The sequence below is a fragment of the Panthera pardus genome, unplaced genomic scaffold (assembly GCF_024362965.1).
Source record: "Panthera pardus isolate Hobbes unplaced genomic scaffold, ASM2436296v1 HiC_scaffold_20, whole genome shotgun sequence".
In the NCBI taxonomy this organism is placed as follows: Eukaryota; Metazoa; Chordata; class Mammalia; order Carnivora; family Felidae; genus Panthera; species Panthera pardus.
In genome coordinates, this window is record NW_026526766.1 from 28,630,479 (window position 1) to 28,654,566 (window position 24,088).

Sequence of the window (24,088 nt, forward strand, 5' to 3'; positions counted from 1 at the left end):
AAAAAAAAGAGAAAAGCAGAAATACTTGAAAACAAGAGAAGAGAGAAGACAGCTCTACAGGCTTCCCATGGTTCCTCTGACCCAGATGCATTCCTGCCTTTGGGTTCTGTGAGTCACTACTGTGTTTTTATAAGAAATTCCCTTATATGATACTTGAAACCAGAGTCACAACTAATACAAGCATCCAGCCAGTGCTAACCTTTTGTTATAAGACAAGAGATTAGTGTTTATCAATCCTTTTATGGAAGTGTTTATATTTTAAGTGGGTTTGAAAACCAGTTATTACTGACAGTAATGGAACTAGAAAAAATTAGTGACTTTTGAAGGGCTTTCAATCAAGTTGAATCCTACAGATTCTTAGGAATATATCTCTCTAGGTTGAGACAAATAGCAAGTTTTTGCATTCAGATAGAGTATGAATGTGGGATGTGCAGACAGAGAGGGGGATACAGAATCTGAAGCAGGCTCCAGGCTCCGAGCTGTCAGCACAGAGCACAACACGGGGCTTGAACTCATGAACCACGAGATCATGATCTGAGCCAAAGTTGGACACTTAACAGACTGAGCCACCCAGGTGCCCCCACCCATTCTTTTAATAAATAAACATATTGAGCACCTTCTGGATGAGTCAGAACTGGGTGTTGAGATCAGCTGCTCACACTAGCCTGAGGCTGGCAAACCACTTAGTCTCTCCCATTCTGTCAACCACAACCACAACCACAAAAACCATCCTAGGGTCACGCAGGCTATCTTCCTTTGACTTCTTGCACTCAATCTGTCTTCAGCTTTTTTAAAAAATATAATTTATTGTCAAATTGGCTAACATACAGTGTGTAAAGTGAGCTCTTGGTTTTGGGGTAGATTCCAATGATTCATGGTTTACATACAACATCCAGTGCTCAACCTGGCAAGTGCCCTCCTCAGTGCCCATCACCCATTTTCCCCTCTCCACCACACCCCCAGCAAACCTCAGTTTGTTTTCTGTAATTAAGAGTCTCTTATGGTTTGCCTTCCTCCCTCTCTGTTTGTAACTATTTTTTCCCCTTCCCTTCTCCCACAGTCTTCTGTTGTTTCTCAAGATCCACATATGAGTGAAAGCATATGATATCTATCTTTCTCTGACTGACTTATTTCACTCAGCAGAATACCTTCCAGTTCCATCCAGGTTGCTGCAAATGGCATGATTTCATTCTTTCTTATTGCCAAGTAGTATTCCATCATATATATAAACCACATCTTCTTTATCCATTCATCAGTTGATGGACATTTAGGCTCTTTCCATAATTTAGCTATTGTTGAAAGTGCTGCTATAAACATTGGGGTACAGGTGCTCCTATGAATCAGCACTCCTGTATCGTTTGGATAAATTCCTAGCAGTGCTATTGCTGGATCGTTGGGTAGTTCTATTTTTAAATTTCTGAGGAACCTCCACACTGTTTTCCAGAGTGGTTACACCAGTTTACATTCCCACCAACAGTGCCAGAGGGTTCCTGTTTCTCCACATCCTCTCCAGCATCTGTTGTTTCCTGAGTTGTTAATTTTAGCCACTGTGACCGGTGTGAGGTGGTATCTTAGTGTGGTTTTGATTTGTATTTCCCTGATGATGAGTGATGTTGAGCATCTTTTCATGTGTCTGTTGGCCATTTGTATGTCTTCTTTGGAAAAATGTCTATTCATGTCTTCTGCCCATTTTTTTCCACTGGATTTTTTGTTTTTCATGTGTGAGTTTGGTAAGTTATAGATTTTTGGATACTAACCCTTTATCCATTATGTCATATGCAAATATCTTTTCCCATTCTGTCAGCTGCCTTAGTTTTGTTGATTATTTCCTTTGCAGTGCAGAAGCTTTTTATCTTGATGAGGTCCCAATAGTTCAATTTGCTTTTAATTCCCTTGCCTTTGGAGATGTGTCGAGCAAGAAATTGCCTGCTTTCACCTCTAGGGTTTTGATGGTTTCCTGTCTCACATTTAGGTCTTTCATCCACTTTGAGTTTATTTTGTGTATGGTGTAAGAAAGTGGTCTAGTTTCATTCTTCTGCATGTTGCTTTCCAGTTCTCCCAGCACCATTTGCTAAAGAGGCTGTCTTTTTCCATTGAACACTCTTTTCTGCTTTGTCAAAGATTAGTTGGCCATACTTTTGTGGGTCTAATTCTTGAGTTTCTATTCTATTCCATTGGTCTATGTGTCTTGTTTTTGTACCAATATCATGCTGTGTTGATGGTTACAACTTTGTAGTAGAGGCTAAAGTCTGGGATTGTGATGCCTCCCGCTTTGATTTTCTTATTCAATATTACTTTGGCTATTTAGGGTCTTTTGTGGTTCCATACAAATTTTAGAATTGTTTGTTCTAGTTTTGAGAAGAATGCTGGTGCAATTTTGATTGGGATTGCATTGAATGTGTAGATTTCTTTAAGTAGTATTGACATTTTAACAATATTTATTCTTCCCATCCATCAGCATGGAATGTTTTTCCATTTCTTTGAGTCTTCTTCAATTTCCTTCATAAGCTTTCTATAGTTTTCAGCATACAGATCTTTTACATCTTTGGTTAGGTTTATTCCTAGGTATTTTATGGGTTTGGTGCAATTGTAAATGGAATCAATTTCCTGATTTCTCTTTCTGTTGCTTCATTATTGGTGTATAGAAATTCAACTGATTTCTGTATCTTGATTTTCTACCCTGCAACTTTGCTGAATTCACATATCAGTTCTAGCAGACTTTTGGTGGAGTATTCTGAGTTTTACATGTAGAGTATCATGTTATCTGCGAAAAGTGAAAGTTTGACTTCTTTGCCAATTTTGATGCATTTGATTTCATTTTGTTGTCTGTTGCTGATGCTAGGACTTCCAACACTATGTTAAACAACAGGGGTGAGAGTGGACATCTTGTTCGTGCTCCTGATCTCAGGGGGAAAGATCTCAGGCTTTCCCCATTGAGGACGATATTAGCTGTGGGTTTTTCATATATAGCTTTTATGATGTTGAGGTATGTTCCTTCTATCCCAACTTTCTTGAGGGTTTTTATTAGGAAAGGATGCTATATTTTGTCAAATGCTTTTTCTGCATTTGAAGCAGCCCTGAAGCCCAGGAATGAATCCCACCTGATCGTGGTGAATAATTCTTTCGATATGCTGTTGAATTTGATTTGCTAGTATCTTGTTGATAATTTTTGCATCCATGTTCATCAGGGATATTGGCCTGTAATTCTCCTTTTTTGTGGGGTCTCTGTCTGGTTTGGGAATCAAGGTATTGCTGGCTTCATAGAATGAGTCTGGAAGTTTTCCTTCCATTTCTATTTTTTGGAACGGCTTGAGAAGGACAGGTATTAATTCTGCTTTAAATGTCTGGTAGAATTCCCCTGGGAGGCCATCTGGCCCGGGACTATTATTTCTTGGGAGATTTTTGATAACTGATTCAATTTCTTCACTAGTTATGGGTCTGTTCAAATTTTCTATTTCTTCCTGTTTGAGTTTTGGTAGTGTGTGGGTGTCTAGGAATTTGTCCTTTTCTTTCAGGTTGTCCAGTTTGTTGGCATATAATTTTTCATAGTATTCTCTGATAATTGCTTGTATTTCTGAGGGATTAGTTGTGATAAGTCCATTTTCATTCATGATTTTATCTATTTGGGCTCCCTCTCTTTTCTTTTGGAGAAGTCTGGCTAGGGGTATATAAATTTTATTTAATTTTTCAAAAAACCAGCTCCTAGTTTCATTGATCTATTCTACTGTTTTTTGTTTTGTTTTGTTTTTGGATTCTATATTGTTTATTTCTCCTCTGATCTTTATTATTTCTCTTCTTCTGCTAGCCTTGGGGTTTATTTGTTTTTCTGCTTCTAGTGCCTTTAGGCGTGCTGTTAGATGGTGTATTGGTGATTTTTCTTGTTTCTTGAGATAGGCCTGGATTGCAATGTATTTTCCTCTTAGGACTGCCTTTGCTGCATCCCAAAGCGTTTAGACTGTTGTGTTTTCAATTCATTTGTTTCCATATATTTTTTAATTTCTTCTTTAGCTGGCTGGTTGACCCATTCATTCTTTAGTAAAATGTTCTTTAACTTCCATGCATTTGGAGGTTTTCCAAACTTTTTCCTGTGGTTGATTTCAAGTTTCATAGCATTGTGATCCAAAAGTGTGCATGGTACTATCTCAATTCTTTTATATTTATTGAGGGCTGTTTTATGACTCCGTATGTGATCTGTCTTAGAGAAAGTTCCATGTGCACTCGAGAAGAATGTGTATTCTGCTGTTTTAGGATGAAAAGTTCTGAATATATCTGTCAAGTCCATCTGGTCCAGTGTATCATTCAGGGCCATTGTTTCTTTATTGATTTTCTATCTAGGTGATCTGTCCATTATTTTAAGTGGAGTATTAAAGTCCCCTGCAGTTACCACATTCTTACCAATAAGATTGCTTATGTTTGTGATTAATTATTTTATATATTTGGGTGCCTCCAAATTTGGTGCATAGACGTTTATAATAGTTAGCTCTTCTTGATGGATAGACCAAATAATTATGATATAATGCCCTTCTTCGTCTCTTGTTATAGCCTTTAGTTTAAAATTTTTTTTTAACGTTTATTTATCTTTGAGACAGAGAGAGACAGAGCATGAACGGGGGAGGGGCAGAGAGAGAGGGAGACACAGAATCGGAAGCAGGCTCCAGGCTCTGAGCCATCAGCCCAGAGCCCGATGCGGGGCTCGAACTCACAAACCTCGACATCGTGACCTGAGTCGAAGTTGGATGTGTAACCAACTGAGCCACCCAGGCGCCAGACAGCCTTTAGTTTAAAATCTAGTTTGTCTGATATAAGTATGGGTACTCCAGCTTTCTTTTGACTTCCAGTAGCATGATAGATAGTTCTCCATCCCCTCACTTTCAATCTGAAGGTGTCCTCAGGTCTAAAATAGGTCTCTTGTAGACAGCAAATAGATGGGTCTTTTTTTTTTTTATCCATTCTGATACCCTATGTCTTTTGATTGCAGCATTTAGTCCATTTATATTCAGTGTTATTATTGAACTATTTATATTCATTGTGTTATCTGTAGGTTTCATCCTTGTAGTGATGTCTCTGGTCCTTTGTGGTCTTTGCAACATTCCACTCACAGAGTTCCCCTTAGGATCTCTTGTAGGCTGATTTAGTGGTGATGAATTCCTTCAGTTTTTGTTTGTCTGGGAAAACCTTTATTTCTCCTTCTATTCTGAATGACAGGCTTGCTCGGTAAGGGAGATTCTTGGCTGCATATTTTTCCTATTCAGCACATTGAAAATTTCCTGCCACTCCTTTCTGGCCTGCCCAGTTTCAGTAGATAGGTCTGCTACTACCCCTATGTGTCTACCCTTGTAGGTCAAATCCCGTTTGTCCCTAGCTGCTTTCAGAATTCTCTCTTTATCTCTGTATTTTGCCAGTTTCACTATGATATGTCATGCAGAAGATTGATTCAAGTTACATCTGAAGGGAGTTCTCTGTGCCTCCTGTATTTCAATGTCTGTTTCCTTCCCCAAACTGGGGAAGTTGTCAGCTATGATTTGTTCAAGTACACCTTCTGCCCCTTTCTCTCTCTCTTGTTTTTCTGGAACTCCTATGATACGTATATTATTATGTTTCATTGAATCACTTACTTTTCTAATTCTATTCTCATGGTCCAGAATTTTATTTCTCTTTTTCTCAGCTTCATATTTTTCCATAATTTTATCTTCTATTTCACCTATTCTCCCCTCTACCTCATCAATCCTCACTGTCACTGCTTCTATTTTGTGCCTCACTTACAGTATTTTTTAATGGATCATGACTATTTTTAGGTTCCTTGATCTCTGTAGCAATAGATTCTTTGCTGTCTTCTATGTTTTTTTCAAGCCCAGTGATTAATCTTATGACTATTATTCTAAATTCTTGTTCAGTTATATTGTATATATCTGTTTTGATCAATTCTTTAGCTGTGATTTCTTCCTGGAATTTCTTTTGAGGATAATTCTTCCATTTTGTCATTTGGCTAGTTTTCTGTCCCTTATGTGTTTTACAAGCTTGTTATGTGCCCTGCACCTGTGAGCACTACTATATTAAAGAGGGGTCATACACTGTCCAGGGCCTGGCCCTTCAGGAGGTGTTTTTTGGAGAGTGTTATTTGCTCTCTGTTTTTGTGACTTGGATGACTTTATCTCCCTACTCATAGTGATGTTTTGGACCCTCCACCAGGTGTGGTTTGATTTGTTCGCTGAAGTAGCCTTGGAAAGGAAAACAAACAAAAAATAAACAACAACAAAAAAAACAACACACACACAAACAAAAAACCCAAAAACAAAAAACCAGAAACACCAGCTACAAGTAAACAGCAGGCTGGGGGTGGCGCTGATGGAAAAGGTCTTATCCCATACAAAGATAGAAATGACAGAGGCAAGGAAAAATAAAATAAAATAAAATTGACCAGACAGAGAAACTATACGACTTAATCCAGAGAGTGAGAAAGGAAAATAAAGAACGGGGTGTAGAACAGGTATAAAGAGAATAGATTAAATATGTCTGCTTAAATAAACCAACAACCAGAATAACCAGACTAGAGGAGAGGAGAGATAATAAGGAGAAAAGGAAGGAATAAATATATATATACACAATATATATAATATAATAGAACATAATAAATATATTATATTAAATTATATATTATATTATTGTATATTATATTTTATATAATATATATTATATTATTATATTTTATATAATACAAGTATATTATATTAAAATATAATAATACAATATAAAAGATATATAATATTATATATATATAAGAATTGCCTGAGAATGAAATCAGGCCATGCAAAACTGCTGGGTGCCTTGGAACCCGTGGCGGTGCTGGTCTGGCTCGGAGGAAGGGCTGTCTGGTTCCTCAGCATCAATCCCACTCTTAGATGCGGAGTTACAAGGTGCAAAGGGGCGTGGTTTGGTGCAGGCGGGTACCGCCTCCCCTGTGGGTCCCCTGTCCCAGGCCCACCTTGTTGGTGATGGGGAGAAAAATGGAGACACCCAAGTCTCTCCTCCACAGACTGGGTGTCCAAACCACTGTGTTCATCCCATTCTCACTGTGCCTCAGGCACCAATGAGGCAGTTTTTCCTGCTCCACCAACTCCCACGCCTGCCTGGTGCTTGGCTGGAATTTAAACCCCGATGTCTTAAAGGGGCGCACTTGCGGGTGCAGATAGTCTTTGTCCTTTGAATGGTTATATACTTCTTCCCACAGCACTCCAGGGAGGGGATCGCTTTCTCCTACTGTGGATTGCGCCTCTGAACTAGTTACTGAGCCCAGGGCTGGCTCCCCTCCTCCCCAGGTGTGGGAACAGGGCAGCCAGTCCCAGTCCAGAGATAGCTCCACAGTTAGAGATTGGGTCTATCTCCAATCCCCGTCTGTGGGTTTTCTCTTGTCCAGATACAGTCCTACGCTTTCCAGCCTCTTTCTCTTCCCTTTGTCTCTCTGCGGAAGGGCATCCTTCCCCTCCGTTCCTCCTCCGCTCCTCCTCCGCCCATTTTATCTCTGCCGGTTCGCAGTCACACACCCATGGCCTGTCATGTTGTCCCAGTGGGTCCCTGGAGGCGTCTCTCTCACTCTGCTGCCCGGACTCTTGGAGTTCAAGGTCCTTTGGCCTCAACACCGCTATGTTTGAGGAACAGGGGAACTTCGGTTCCGTACTTCTCTGCCATGTTGGATTGTCTTCAGCTTTCTTGGTTTCTCAATATCCATCTCTCTTCCCCAATTTTATCTTCATGTCCTGGTTTGTCTTTTTCACCATCCTGGCTTTGCTATTTGGAACCCACCTAGGACACAATTCCAGAGCTCTGATCTCTAATGAAATATACCCCTTTTATCTCCACAATAGCCTGGAAGTTCTTTGATGTCAGGGACATATTTTTCATCTTTGTATCCTCAGACCCCAGAAATGTACCCAATTCATGGCAGCACTCAGGAAATGTTGCGAAAAGAAAAAGAATGAATGTGGCTATATGACACACGTCCAGTTAGCAAGGAATGTATCAATCTTATATCTCACATATCCTCTTTTCCATTGAACATACTCCTGCGTTAGAGAAGAAAAGAGAGACCAGAGATGAGTGTAGAAGGACTTTCTTTTCTAGAAGCCAGAGGCTCTGTGCCATCTATGGCTGAGCCACTTTAGTGTTTGCTTTCACTGGAATCCTTTGAAAACTGTTGTTTCCTTCTCTGGTAGAAATAAATATTTTATCATGAATGCCACTCTCTTTCTTTCTAGGAATCACTGTATTCCATCCATTTTGACAATACTTTGATGGCTTCCTGTGCCTTTTTTTCTTACTTTTAGTAAAAGGATCATCATTTTCAGTTTTAGTGCTCTTGGAAATGACCCTGTCACTCTAAGCCACAGGATCTCTTCTGTGTTTACTTTTCACATCAGCCTCAGTGTGGCAATAAGATCTGTGGCCTAAACTGCTATATGACTATAAAGTTAACCCTTAAACAACTTGGGGGTTAGGGGCACTGACCCCATCCCCACCCTGTGCTGTCAAAAAATACACATATAACTTTTGACTCTGCCAAAACTTAGCTACTAATAGCCTACTGTTGGCCAGAAGCCTTACCAATAACATAAATTGGTTTTATTGATATATATTTATATGTTATATGTAATACATACTGTATTCTTCCAATAAAGTAAGCAAGAGAAAAGAAAATGTTATCAAGAAAATCGTAAGGAAGAGAAAATACACTTCTTACGTTACTGAACTGTATTTATCAAAGAAAAAATCTGTGGTAAAAGGACCCACACAGCTCAGATCCCTGTTGTTTGATTGACTGTATATAAAATCTATAGTAATCTCTTCAATCTATATTGACCAAGTCACTGAGATGACCTGTGGCCTATGTTTGTTAGGCCTGTCATTATGTTCAACTTTCATTTACCAACCATCCTTCTCTGGTACGATTTTCCTTTTAAAAACTTGCAAACATTTCGTATCCTGCATTTATATTTTGACACATTCACCTCACCTGTCTCTCATCAATCCATAGGGATTTTTAGAGAGAATTCTTTTTGCCACAACTCCTGCCTTAGGCAATGATGGCATGCAACCCATGCTGGGTTCTAACATGCTCACTCCCTTACGTGTGACATGTGGCTGGACTATGGTGACATTAAATGGGCCAGAGACATGCACACAGGCTTTAGGCTAATTTCCTTATTCTTTAAGAATTTTTTTTAATGTTTTCTATCATTTTTGAGAGAGAGAGACAGTGTGAGCAGGGGAGCAGCAGAGGGAGAGGGAGACACAGAATCCAAAGCAGGCTTCAGGCTCTGAGCTGTCAGCACAGAGCCCGAGGCACGGCTTGAACTCACAGACTGCAAGATCATGACCCAAGCCAAAGTCAGACGCTTAACCAACTGAGCCACCCGGGCGCCCCTAATTTCTTATTCTTAAGGAAATTCTATTAAGAGTTTAGAGGCTTATGTAACTATGTTTGGTAGTTAGGGGAAGTTAGAAAAGTAGAAATTTGAAATTAAGAAAAAATGACAACAAGCATGAAATAATTTAGTGACATTTTCTCATTATACAAATGAAGAAAATGCAAACTCAGACAAGATGAATAAGTTGCTGGGGCCATGCAGATAGTGACAGAATCAGGGATAATTATGAATTTTCCTTTAGTGGATGGGAATTTAGTAGACCACTCATACCAGAAATCCTGGGGCCTCTTATAACAAGGCAAAGCACAAACTTTATCTTCTAGAGAACACGAAGACCCATTTCCTTTCTGTGAACTCCTCATAGTTCATCCTAAAATAGTGGTAATGGCTTATCAAAAACCGCACTGGTATTAGAGCTAGGCAAAAGGGTATTGTAAAGATTGTTTAAATCTAGTGTACAGTAGAGTAAATTGTGGATAAGTGTTTATTTAGCACATTCAAAGAGTAAGATGGTAGCAGTGACAAAAACAAAAACAAAAACAGAACAGGAGAGGGGCACCCGGTGGCTCAGTCGGTTAAGCGTCTGACTCTTGGTTTTGGCTTAGGTCATTGTCTCACAACTCATGAGTTCAAGCTCTGCATCGGGCTCTGAGCTGATGGCACGGAGTCCTGCTTGCAATTCTCTGTCTCTGTCTCTCTCTGTCCCTCCCTTGTTCATGCTCTCTGTCTCTCTCAAAAATAAATAAATACATTAAAAAAAAAAAAAAAAAAGCAAGAACAGCCATAACAGCAGAAGCATCAGCACGGAGTACGATTTAAACATGGAAGAGAAGGTTTGGTATAGAAAAGAGTGAAGAGGTAAATCTACAACCCCCCAAATGCTGGAATTATCCGCCCCTTTATTTTCTTTAAAAACATTTTTTTAACATTTATTTATTATCGAGAGACAGAAATAGAGCATGAGCATGGGAGGGGCAGAGAGAGGGGAGAGACAGAATCTGAAGCAGGCTCCAGGCCCTGAACTGTCAGCACAGAGTCCAATGCAGGGCTCGAACTCACAAACTGTGAGATCATGACCCAAGCTGAAGTCAGACGCTTAACAGACTGAGCCACCCAGGCACCCTTATGCCCCCTTTTTAATTGCACACAACAAAAATTAATTGCACCTAGCAGCAGCAGCAACAACAACAAACTTTACTAATGGGCAAAAACCAGAAACAGTATTGTTTACTAAGAAGTCCAAAGAGATATCAGGGTCAGCATCTCAATGTCAGCAATGACTCAGGATCCGCTCTCTTTCTCCTCCTCCTTTGTCAGCACATTGGCTTTTCATCCTTTCTTAACTTTTTTTTAAAGTCTATTTATTTAGTTTGAGAAAGAGAGGGCACGAGTTGGGTAGGGACAGAGAGAGAGAGGGAGAGAGAATTCCAAGCAGGCTCCGTGTTGTCAGCGCAGAGTCTGATGCGGGGCTTAGACTTATGAACTGTGAGATCGTGACCTGAGCCAAGATCAAGGGTTAGACGCTTAACTGACTGAGCCACCCAGGCACCCACCTTTTCATCCTTAGGCTTACCATCCAAGGTCAAGATGGCTGCCACACTCCAGCATCTTTGCCCTCAGGCCAGCTAGCTCTTCTTTTATGACTATCTTTTTGTTAGAAAGGTAAAATCTGTCCCGGGAGCACTTAGCAGTCTTCCCCTTCCTTTTCATTGCCCAGATGGTCCCACATGACGTAACTTAGCTGTAAGGAAAGCTGGGACCATGAGGAAGGGCAGAGAGGAACCGGATTCCATAACCAGTTTAGATTTGTAACTGTTCATCCATTGAGACTGAAGGAGGGGCCTACCTTCTTTGAGGTCAATGGATTTTCTTCCACAAAATCAGGGTTCTGTTACCAGGGGAAATGAGGGATATTACGTAGGATACGAGTGAGGCTACAAGAGGGAAGTATCTGATTTATCAAGAAACTGAATTTAGAAGTTAATGCCTTCAGACAGTATCTCTTACAGGCCTCTGTTATGTTCTCTCAGGGGCTTGGGGTTACAAAAGTGAGCCTCCACTTCCTCTGAGAGGATTTTTCTTTTTGGTACTCAGGTCTACATTCAATCCACAAATGCGTTTACTGTGTATTTTTCTTTTGACCCCTAGTCCTCATATCAGTTAGTTTTAGTAGAAGAAACAAACCCAAAATAAAGTGATTTTAAAAAGAAAGCAGCCTATATTTCTCTTGGTACAAGTGCAGAGATGGATAGTTTAGAGCTGGTATGGTGGTTCTGTCCACAAAGTGCTCAGGGGTCTGGACTTCCATCTTGGTGCTTTTCCTTAAGGTTCTGAAGATTGAATTATAACCCAAGATAGCTACTGTGGGAATAACCAAGGCGCCTGGGTGGCTCAGTCAGTTAGCATCTGACTTCCGCCCAGGTCATGATCTCATGGTTCGTGAGTTTGAGTCCCACATTGGGTGAGCTTGAGCCCTGCTTCTGGTGGTTCAAGCCCAGGTTTGGGGGAGCCCCGCTTCTCTCTCTCTCTCTCTCTCCCTCACTCACTTGCATCCTCTCTCTCTCTCTCAGAAAAAAAAAAAAAAGGAATAACTAACACATCTGTGTTCCACTCAATGGACAGGAGGATGGGAAGAACACAAACTATGTCCCATCTGTTTTGAATTTTTTTATGTTTTCTTATCTATGAGAGGGAGAGAGAAAGAGACAGAGCGTGAGTGGTGGGGGTGGGGGGAGAGGGAGACATAGACTCTGAAGCAGGCTCCAGGTTCTTAGCTCTCAGTACAAAGCCTGACACGGGGCTTGAACTCATGAACCATGAGATCATGACCTGAGTCAAAGTCAGATGCTTAATTGACTGAGCCACCCAGGTGCCCCTGTCCCATCTGTTTTGAAAGGATGGTTGCTACATTATACTTACTCTTACTGCCATTATCCAGCACTTAGTTACAGAGCCACATCTAGCTGCAAGGGAGGCTGAAAGGTAGTCTAGATACTTTTTTAAATATTTATTTATTTTTTAGAGAGAGAGAGTGTGAGCAGGGAAGGGGCAGAGAGAGGGGGAGACACAGAATCTAAGGCAGGCTCCAGGCTCTGAGCTGTCAGTACAGAGCCTGATGTGGGGCTTGAACGCACAAACCGAGAGATCACGACCTGAGCCAAAGTCGGACACTTAACCCACTGAGCCACCCAGCTGCCCCAGAACTGTCTTTATGTTGAGTGGCCATGTGTCTGGCTAAGATAGGATTTTCTATTATTTAAAATTTGAGGGTTCTATTATTATGAAAAAAAGAGATTAGATATTGAGGAATAGCCAGCAGTCTCTGTCTTCCCCTCCTCTATTGTACAGAGTTCACCTGAGCCAAGCCAGAAATTCCCTTGAAAATGTTCCAGTGCACTAAATCGCAGTGGATATCAACAGATTTCATGGGCTGATAGCCTCAAGGGGAAAAACAGTCATTAATGAAAAGCATATCTGCTATACGCATTCCAATTATTCCAGAATTTAGGAAATACCTCTGCTTGCGGCGTGAATAAATACTCATAAATGTGAGTTTTATAACTGAAAGACCAGCTAAAGATTTTCAAGAGTTACTGAATAAATACAAGATGTTGACTCTGTCATTTTGATTCTGTGGGGTGATGATTTTGTATATGTGATCATAAACCTTTAAATCAAAATTATACCTACATCAACAATTTTAATAAAAAAACAGTATTTTCTAGAAAACTGTTTTTTAAATGGATTATGGCAGCATTCAAAATAAACGTCCTGAACACTCTTGGACCCAATCAAAATACTTGCTTTTTCTGAGAAATTTCTTGAGAGACCTTTGAGATTTATCTTTAAGAAATAACACACAAGTGGGGTGCCTGGGTGGCTCAGTTGGTTAAGCATTGACCTCAACTCAGGTCATGATCTCATGGTTCGTGAGTTCGAGCCCCATGTCAGGCTCTGTGCTGATAGCTTGGAGCCTGGAGCCTGCTTTGGATTCTATGTCTCCCTCTTTCTCTGCCCCTCCCTGACTCATGCTCTGTCTCTCTCTCTCTCTCTCTCTCTCTCTCAAAAATAAATAAACATTAAAAAAAAAAATAAGTAACATGCAAGTTAAGGTAAGCCAAAAGCAGGGATGGGTGGACTTCTCCTTCAGTTTGGTGGCCTGGATACTTCAGCTTTACAAGCTGAGGGATTCTTTTCCATCAAAAGACAAATACCGTATTTTAAAATATCTAAAGACTGAAGCTACAAATGTAGAACTAGGAACAGAGTGTTTAAAAAGGCAGTGAGTTTGATTCTTTAAATATTCATTTTTAATCTATGTTTGTGTGAAGAGTGAAAATTTGTTGACATTTACAAAATCGTGTTTGAAAGAAAACATTTATCACATAGCTGTTTGTGTATGAAGAATATAAAGTGACTTAAAAATATCTTTGTCTATGTATTTTGAGATATGAGAAATTGACACAAAAATATTTGGACTTTTTAATGTTTCAGATTTAAACGCATCTTCTGTATAGGAAAGATGGCACTTATGTAATTATAGTCTTAACTGTTGTGCAAAGAGTCTTCACAGAACATACCCACTTGACATAGGCCAGAGTCAAAACCTAGAAATCTATTCCTTTAAAAAAAAAAGATTCCATTTTTTCATAATAAGTTACTTTGTAAAATATAATTTATCCTATATAAACATGAGAAACAGGTGGGAAGAAAAAAGACAGTGGAAGGGGACCTTTATTCTTATTCTTATGAGTAACAAACAACAATATAATTGGTAATGCATGAATAACTTAGAAAAACAAGATAGCTTTTACCATGTGGTTTGTTGTCTTGTCTATAGTTGTTGGTTAGCTGCCATACACAGAGTTTTAAGTGAGTACTTGTCCACTTTTCTGAGTTCTTTTTACTCTGAATCATCAAAATGAGAAAACTCTTTTTTTCCCCCTTTTTTTAGATGGGTGGGGGGAGGAGGGGCAGCGAAGAGGGAGAGTGAGAGAGAGAGAGAGGGAGAATCCCAAGCAGGCTCCATGCCCAGTGCAGAGCCCAATGCAGGGCTCAATCCCAGGACTGTGAGATCATGACCTGAGCTGAAACTAAGAGTTGGATGCTCAATTAACTGAGCCACCCAGGCATCCAAAAATGAAAAAATTTTGCATGTAAACCAACTTCTAATGACTGTTAATATCAGAAATCACCATACTCTCAACTTCAACTCCAGGTTTTAAAATTCTACTCGAAATCTTTAAAATCAGATATTAAATTCTTTAGAATAAAAAAAGGGCAAATTTCATCATGCTATTGAAATGCCATGTTCAATTTTATATAAAATTTGTTTCTTGTTTTTCCATTGTACTAAAATTATTTTTACTGGAATCAGTTTCAGTTTTTTTACATATAAACTTTACACTAAAGTTAAAATTCAGTATTTTTTTTCTTCATGAAAAATTATAGCCATTAGAGCTTCTGGTATTATGAACTTTCTTTTGCGGTTAATTAACCAAGACAGATTTTTTTCTGCACAAACCTTGTAGATTTAAATTCTGTCAAGAATATTTGTTTTCCCATCAACATTTAATAAAAGAGAAATTGCATTTGCCATGTCTGTTTTTCTCAATTTTTCCAGTTTTCAATATTACCAACCAGTAGCTTCTTTCATTTTTTATTCTGTAACAAAACTGTGTGTAGTTTTAGCTATTTGTTAATTTCATTTTGTATTGCTTATTTTAATCAAGTCCTTTTTTTCCCTGTTAACCTATTCACAATATCTTTGGTATTAAAACAGCCAGGCAAAAACCACAGAAAAATTCTAGGCAGTGATTGTGATATGTTTGGTGGCTTTAGAAGACAGAATTTTACAAATGGAACAGATCTTAGAAATCAACTAGCTCAATCCTCTCATTTTACAAGTGAAAAAACAGAGATGCAGAAAGGTTATGTGACTTTCCCAAAGAGAGATACAAATGCTTCATCAAAGGCAGTAGTCAGTTAAGAATGGAGGTGATGGGCAGATGTGATAAATATTGAGAAGATCAAGGTCAGCACATGTTTAGTTGGACTGTGGGATAAGGGAGAGATACAAGTCTGGGATCATCCTGGATTTTAGGCTTGGGTGACTTGGTGGATGTTGATACTGTTAACAGAGACAGAGAATAACTAAGTAGGTTGGGTTTGAGGGTGAGGGTAGATGATGAGTTCAGTTTTAAATGTCAAGTTTGAGATGAGAACTGGATGTCTAGGTGAAGTTTGAGTATTTCGATAGGAAATTTTAGAAAGGCTTGGGTGGAGAAACAGACTTGGGAGTTATCAGCTTACAAGTTGTAGTCCCACAAGAGTAGATGAAGTCACCCTGCTGGGAAAATATCCACCAAGGAGGCAAAGTTGTAGCCTGCAGATGTGTTTTGTTTGGTCCAAAATAAAAACTTAACAAAATTTGAATTAGTGACTAACATTTAAAATTTAAGAAATTTTATGTAAGTATCTGTATATTTATCCGTATATTGATTTATCTTTAAAAATGAGAGGATCTGACATCACCAAGCCAGCACTCCTGGTTGGCAAAAATCATCTAGAACTGAGTAGGGACCATGAACTCCATTTCTCCATAGTCTCCATTCGCGAGCTGGCCCATAATTTAGGAGTAATTTTTGACACCTTTCTTTCCCTTTATCGCCTTATGTAATCCATCTCCAAGGCTGTCATCTCTAGCCCCAAATTATTAAATTTGTCAACTTTTCTCCATCATTCCTTACACCATCACTGCAAAAGCAATTGTCTCTTTGCATCCTTTCTTGTCATCCAATGAACTACTATAGACAATATCGTTCATTGTATACACAACAGCTAGGGCGGTTTTATAAAATCAGATCCTGTTACTTGCATGTCTAAACCTCTTCACTGTCTACCCATTACACTTCAAATAAAACCCATGCCACTTATGATAACCCAGAAAGGCTCTGCAATATCAGGACTCTCCTTGCCTTGTTGTTCTCATCTTCGGTTTTTTTCCCTACCCTACTTTCTCACTTTCTCAAGGGCACCACATTTTATTTCCTCCTCATAGCTTGCGAACATGTCAACACTTCTCTTGGTTGTTCTTCCTCCAGATCTTGACAGAGCTGGCTTCTTCTCAGTTCAACAAGTCTCTTCAGAGTTACTTCCTTAACATCTCAAACTAATAGGGCACTCTCTGTCCTTTAGTTTCTGCGGCAACTTTTTCCCTCCACACACTTCTGATCTCTACAAATGCATGTGGATTTGTTGAGTTATTCAATATGTACTTTCTCAACTAGAAAGGAATCTCCACAAAGAGATTACTGTTTTGTGCACTGCCGTACCCCAGACTGCTTGCCGGGCACATAGTTGGATTTTAATAAATTGTGGTGGAGTGAATATGTACACTTACACTCATATATAACAGAGGCCGAAAAAAAATAAGGAAAAAAGTGCACTACTGTAATTCAGTAACTTTTCCTTTCCTAAATACTTGTAAGACTTTGCAATTAGAAATAATCGAGAAACAAGGGCAACCCCACACTTCCCAAAACCAGCCGAACATTCCCCACCAGCCCACGCTCGCCGCAGCTCTGCGCTTGCGCAGACCTCCCCTCGGAGACTCCGCCCAGTCTTCCTGAAGGGGTGGGCCGGGCCGGCAGCGTCCCGGGCGCGCGTGGATGACGTCACTCGACGCGGCCGGGGTAGCCCGTGGTAACCCAGAGTCTGCGGAAGTGGAGACCGGTGGGCAGGCGACTGAGACAGGTAACATGTACGCTCCCAGTTGGGTCCTTGCCTTCCTCTCCTTTCGCGCCGCGATGGCGGCGGGGACAGCAGCATCCTGTTCTAGAGGCGACCGGGAACCCTCCTCAGTCCTCATCTTCCGTCGGTGGGGTCCCTATCCCTTCTGAGTCGTCTCAGACTCCTGAGGCTGAACCCGTCCTGGGGACTTGGGCTGAGCTGCCACTTCTCTCCGCCTCAGCTCTTGGGGTGGCGATGGGCACTGACCTCTCCTCTCCCCACTGGCACAGACCCTTCTTCAGCCTGCATTTGTCTCCTTCTTTTGCCTCCAGGCCCACTTCACCCCCCCCCGCTCCTAGCTCCACAAGACTCACTCATCTCCAGTCGTGTTTAAGGAGACAAAAACAGTTTACAGGTCTCTTAATTTCCACTTGCAGTGAAGCCCAACCACCTTCCCTGCCCCCCAACCCTGTACCACCCCCAACACCCGCCCCAAGAATCCTTACTGAGATCACCAAGCTTTGAATTTGGGTGTCCCTAAAGAGCATTCTTTCTGTCAGTCAGTTTTACTCCTTAACGCACGTATTTGTTGAATAAGGGAATGGCGAAGGAATGTGAAAATCTAGTGTGATAATAAATGATCCACATGGGATCCAATCAACTGCTGAGATGGATGGAACAGTTACAGCATCTCATTAAAATATTCCTTATTCCTAGTTTTCTTTTTGGTTTTCAAGCGGTGGTGACAAGTACCTTTGCAAAGTTAGTCAGCAAAATAAGTATCAGAACCCCACTGGGAATGTGTAGACAGCAAAAAAAAAAAAAAAAAAAAATTCATATTGTTGATAGTGGGACACCGGTTGTTACAAAACCAACCAGAATAGATATGGGAGGAAAGGCAGGATTCTGAAATCTATGATCTGGTGATGGTTTGGTTTTGTGTTTGTCTTTAAGTATGTTCCATTTTTGAATAGAGCATATCTTCATATAATTTTGAGAAGCCTGCCAATTACTTGCTAATTGGTAAGATTAGGTTCTTCTAATATTAGGGGGACAAAGTAGAATAAGGTTATGGAAATAATAGTCACTCATTGTTAACCATCTGCTGTGTCTCAGGGACTTCATTTGACACTTTGCATATGTTTTCTTCTTAGCTCACACAACAACCTTGTGTGAGTTAGGAATTACTAATCCTCAATTTACAGAGAAGGAAACGAGCGCAGGTATGTGAGGTTAACTTGCCAAAAACTCTAACTAAATGCTGGAGCCAGGCTTTAAGTTCAGGTCCGTGTATGACTTCAAAGCATATACCTTTTTTTTGTTTGTTTGTTTTTAAATGACTCTACTATAAATGACAAAATTCCAGCCTTTTCACAGTAGTCACATCTAATTGTGTGAGTTTATTCACTCATCTATCTAAATGATTTGACACTTTGTAATATCTTTAGTATTAAGTTCTTATATACCTGGAATTAAAATGCCTGGAAAGCTTAATTTATGATTCCCCCTAGACACACACACACACACACACACACACACACACACAATCCTTAAGAATGAGATAAGTGGGAAGCAAGATTGCTCAGTACAACCCTTCTTCCTTCTTTTTAGACCCCTCAGGGAATGTGTAATTCATGATTTTGGAAAGTTTTACCCCTTTAAGAATTGAAAACCCTATTGACTATTTTGGATAGAAAAATTTTAAATGTCCTAAACAATTCCTTGCCTTCTTAAATACTAAGTATACTGATGTATTTTAATCTTTTCTTAATGTCTTAGAGCAGTCATTTTATTTATTTATTCTTTGATATTTATTTATTTTGGAGAGAGTTCAAGCAGGGGAGGGGCACAGTGAGGGGGACAGAGGATCTGAAGTGGGCTCTGTGCTAACAGCAGAGAGCCCAATGTGGGACTCGAACTCACAAACCATGAGATCATGACCTGAGCTGAAGTCTGACGTTCAACTGACTGAACCACCCTGATGCTGCTCAGAGCAGTCATTTTATTTTTTTAATTAAAAATTTTTAAATTTATTTTTTATTTTTATTTATTTATAATATAATTTATTGTCAAATTGGCTAACATACAGTGTGTGAAATGTGCTCTTGGTTTTTGGGGTAGATTCCTGTGGTTCATTGTTTACATACAACATCCAGTGCTCATCCCAACAAGTGCCCTCTTACTGTCCTGTGTTATAATTTGGTAATTTCCTCAGAGATTTTATTATATTTGACCACCCAAACTGCTTTGCATTTGGAGTTTACCTATACTTTATGTATTCCATTCCTCACTGTCACCAAGAGATAGTAAACCATAGTGATTAACCATAGGGATGGGGTTGGGGGGAGCGTGGGGTGGCTCCTGGGTGGCTGTCATGATCTCACGGTTTGTGAGTTAAGGCCCCTCGTTGGGCTCTGCGCTGGCTGCGTGGAGCCTGCTTGGGATTTTTTTCTCCCTCTGCCTCTGCCTCTGTCTCTGCCCTTTGTCTCCTCCTCCTCTCTCTCTCTCTCTCTCTCTCTCTCTCAAAATAAATAAATAAACATTAAAAAAATAAAAACATTCAGGGACTGGGGAACCACACTTCCATTATTCAGGTCCTAGCTCTGTCACTTACTAGCAGCTCAGTGAGCCCAGACAGGACAGTTGACCCCTCTACACCTCAATTTGCTCATTTGTAAAATGGGAATAATAAGATACTTTTTATCAGAAGATGTTGTGAGGGTAAAGTGAGTTACTTTATGAAAAGGGCTTAGAACAAATCAGGCATATTGGAAGAGCCATGTAAGTGTTTGCTAATATTATTAGTCTAGTTTGGGCCTTAGGTTCTTTGAAAATTGCATTCAAGTTCTCTGAAAATTGTTATTCTTTGAATGATATTTGATATATAATATTTATGACTTTACTGGAGAATTAAATTATCCTAACTAGAGTGCCTTAACCTTAGCCATTCTGGGAAAATGCTAATTTATTAAATTTACTTTCATTTTGTCTTTGAAATGCAATATGCTTTTTGGTTGCACTGTTTGGAGTGAAGACTTCAAATATTTCATGTTATTATATGCATCAAAATAATAGACCTTTAATTTCTGTTTTGAATTTGGGGGATATTTCAGTGGTTTAAATTACGGTTTACCAATATATGGGAACCCACTCTACTTTTGAATCGAATACCAGTTGATTTATATATCTGTTTATTGTGCTCTGCACAGGTATGCTGTTGCTCTCATGTTATGATTCTATGTGGATAAATACCTCCTCATAGAACTAACCATTATGCATTGGTCACATATAAAGCTACCTTCTCAGTGTAATTCTCTTTTTCTGTCTTCAATGAGCTAAAAAAAAAATTGACTATACGCAAAATGAAATAATGTTCCTTATTGAATTTACAAAGTGTGTACCCATTTTCAAGCATGTATTTTAAACCAAGTTCAAGCTAGGAGTTGATATTGACTCCTTTGGTGTCCCTAGTCAGGAACTTGAGAATAAGTGATCTACTTTTTTAATTTTAGTACCATTAAAGCTGATACTCATGTTAAAACTTCCTGTTGAAAATGTAGGTTGTATGTTTTAAAGATTTTGATTGTGGTAAAATATTCATAATATAAAATTAACTATTTTAACCATTTTTAAGCATATAATTCATTGCAATTAAGCACATTTGTAGTATTGTTTAATTATCACCATTATCCATTTCCATATTTTTTTCATCATTCCAAACAGAAACTCTATACCCATGAAAAAATGATTCCCTATTCCCCTCTCCCCCTCCCCCCAGCCCCTGGTAACCTCTATTCTACTTTCTGTTTCTATGAATTTACCTATTCTAGGTGGAGTCATACACTATCCTTTTGTATCTGGTTTATTTCACTTCATATATTTTCAGTGTTCACCCATGTTGTAGTAGAGTTCATCTGTGTGGTAGCATCTATCAGAATTTCATTCCTTTTATGGCTGAGTAACATTCCATTGTATGTGTATAGCATATACTATACTTTTGATGCATATTGAATCATGCTTTTATAGACTTCTCATTCCATATAGTATGAATTTAATACTTGGTGATTTGGTTTGTGAACTTCTAGAGGATGGGAATGGAAATACTTGAAATAATGTTATTGAACAGTAAACAAAATGCCTGGTAATAGTGTTAAACTGGAGCTTGAGCATGCATTATAGTGTAATTTTTCTTCTCACCTATTATTTAGTCTAAATATAATAAGGGAAATAATAATCATGATAACATTACATAGTATTTCTACAGTGTTTACAGCATGCCCGGCATTATTCCAAGCACTTTACCTGTGAAGTAGGTACTATCACCATTCTCTTTTATAGATGAAGAAACCAGGCACAGAGAAAAGTAATTGAATTGTTAAAATTGCAAGGCTGGCAAAGTGGTGAAATTGGGATTTGAACTCAGGCTAGGTGGCTCCAGAGTTGATTTATCCTATGTTTTGTGTTGACATTTGGCTCACTACCAATTTTGCAATGTAAATTCTCTTGCCTGCCACACTCTTCCTCTACCTTCTCTTTTTATACCGTTTTTAAAATAGAACATTACTTCTTTTTTTTTTTTTTTTAAATTTTTTTTTTTTAACGTTTATTTATTTTTGAGACAGAGAGAGACAGAGCATGAACGGGGGAGGGGCAGAGAGAGAGGGAGACACAGAATCGGAAGCAGGCTCCAGGCTCTGAGCCATCAGCCCAGAGCCTGACATGGGGCTCGAACTCACAGACCGCGAGATCGTGACCTGAGCTGAAGTCGGACGCTCAACCGACTGAGCCACCCAGGCGCCCCTAGAACATTACTTCTGAGCTCAGTAGGTAACAGAAGAGCCTCTGAACCCAAATTGTCAAAAGGATGACAGGTGCTTCTTATTTGGCTGGGCGATAACATTTGAATGACATTCAAACTGCGTTTTCAAAGCTTAGTTCATATTATCTTTCTCTGAGAGCCTGTCTTTGAAAAAACAGATTTTGAAACGTTTTAAGATCTCATATTGCATATATATTTTGTTGGCATTGACTTTAGATGTCGCACAATTCCTGCACTCTTTTTCTGTGTGTAAAAAGAGTTTTTTGTTTATAACGTTACTGTCAGGATCGTTTATGGCACATTCATTTTGTTGCTAACTCATTACTCTGCATGGTTTGATTCCTGAAGAAATTATCTTCAGATAACATTTTTATATATATAATCAATTTCATTATAATTTTTTCTTGGCTTTTTCCTTTGTTTACATTTTATTTCTTTGACACTTGCAGTTGAAGGTTTGGTTTTTAAAACTGATGGGAATTGGGATATGCTTGATAGATTTTGGCAGCAAAAGAGAGATATATCAGCCTATTTCATTTGCAGTAATAATGTTTTGCATATGTAGCAAGTATGGTGCATATTTGGAGGTATCAACTGTCTGAGTAATGTCTGGCGGAAATAGAATTATAGAATGAATGTTAAGGGTGCAAAGGGTCCTTAGATATTTCTCTCATACCCTTCATTCAGCAGTTGGGAATCTGAAGCCTGGGATGCTTAAATGATTTCCCTATATTCAAACGGTATTAGAATCCATTTTTTTAAAAAGAGTTCCAATGTTCTGTGTTCTTTTTAATCATACCTCACTGTACGTATGTAGCATCCTTACTTGTAAGAGGGACTCCCATTTTTACTCATATGTACTTAATCTTATAATACGTTCTAGGTGAGAGAGAATGACTTGAATTGGATAGGTTGCCAAGAGAATGAATTGATATGATGGATTCAAGAGGTATTCAAGTTAAATCAGTAAGACTTTGCAATTGTTTACGTGTGGCTGAGAGTAAGAAATCTGGGGTACTTGGGTAACTGAGTAGATGGTGGTGTTGTTCACTAGGAAAACTTAGAGGAGATCAGGACTGGGTGTATGAGGTCAAAGTGAATAGAGCATGGATTGCACATGAGAAAAATTGAAGCTAGAGCTGGAGGACACACCAGCATCTACGAAGGGGGAGAAGGAAGCACCAAATTGGCAGGAAGGGATAGAGGAGAATGGTATCACAAATACCAAAAGAGGAGAGAAATTTAAGGAGGGTACGGTCATGTGTGTTAATGCTCCAGAATTCAGGACTGGAAGAACCTACTGCAGTTGATAAATAGGAAGTCATCTGCCTCCATTGTGGAATTTTTGTGGCACGGTAGGATGTAAGCAGTGGACTGGAAGGGAGATGGAATAATGGGGGTGGGAAGTGAAGACAGTCCTTTTTAGGAATTTGGCTGTGAGGGGAGAGAGAGAGAGAAGAGCTGGAGGGGAATGTGGGAGTAAGGAAGGGTTTTTGTTCATGTTCCCCCCCCCCCCACCAAGAAGAGATTGGAACAATCACTTATTTCTGAGATGTAAAGGGTGGAGAGAGAGAGAGGATGAAGTTGAGGGAGGGGCCTTAGTGGCTGGATGATTGATGAAGCAGGATTCCAGAGAAGGCCAGTGGGAGAGGATGTCACAGGCTGTGATCAGGGAGTCCTGGGACAGGAAGGACACTTACTCCACCTTCCTGGAAGGGACTGCTTGGGGAAGGGTGGGGATAAATGTGAATAAGTTCGTAGGTGGGGAGGGAATATGGGAAAATTCTTGCCTGATGGTAGCAAACTTTCCTAAATGAAGCGGGTAAATTTGCTGATATTGAGTGCTGATTCGGTGGAGGATTGGGGATAGAGGTAAAAGTTTAGAGTAGTCACTGAGGAGAAAGAACAGGAGTTGAGGGGGCAACTAGAGAGAGACACATGAAAGGTTGCCTGCCTGGTAATGCTGGGGGTCTCATTGAGGTTGGAATCTGTGAATATGTAGCATCCACCTTTTGCATGGTCGTGTGATATTTATTTAATAATTTATTTCTTTAGCTTTGGTTGAGTTCAGTACACTGACTTTAGAAGTAGAAAACTTGGGTGTTCATTTGGTTGA

The 24,088-nt window shown here is 39.6% G+C and overlaps 1 protein-coding gene across 15 annotated transcripts in view; it reads left to right on the forward strand.

The window, feature by feature from the left end:
- The first annotated feature begins 17,079 nt into the window (after positions 1 to 17,079).
- The window catches only part of AOPEP (aminopeptidase O (putative)), a 342,850-nt gene continuing 335,841 nt past the window's right edge, over positions 17,080 to 24,088 (forward strand). For all 15 annotated transcript variants that reach the window (XR_008424187.1, XR_008424185.1, XR_008424186.1 and 12 more), the window contains exon 1: positions 17,080 to 17,177. The gene's annotated coding sequence lies outside the window, so the exon portion shown is untranslated. The remainder of the gene's footprint in view (positions 17,178 to 24,088) is intronic.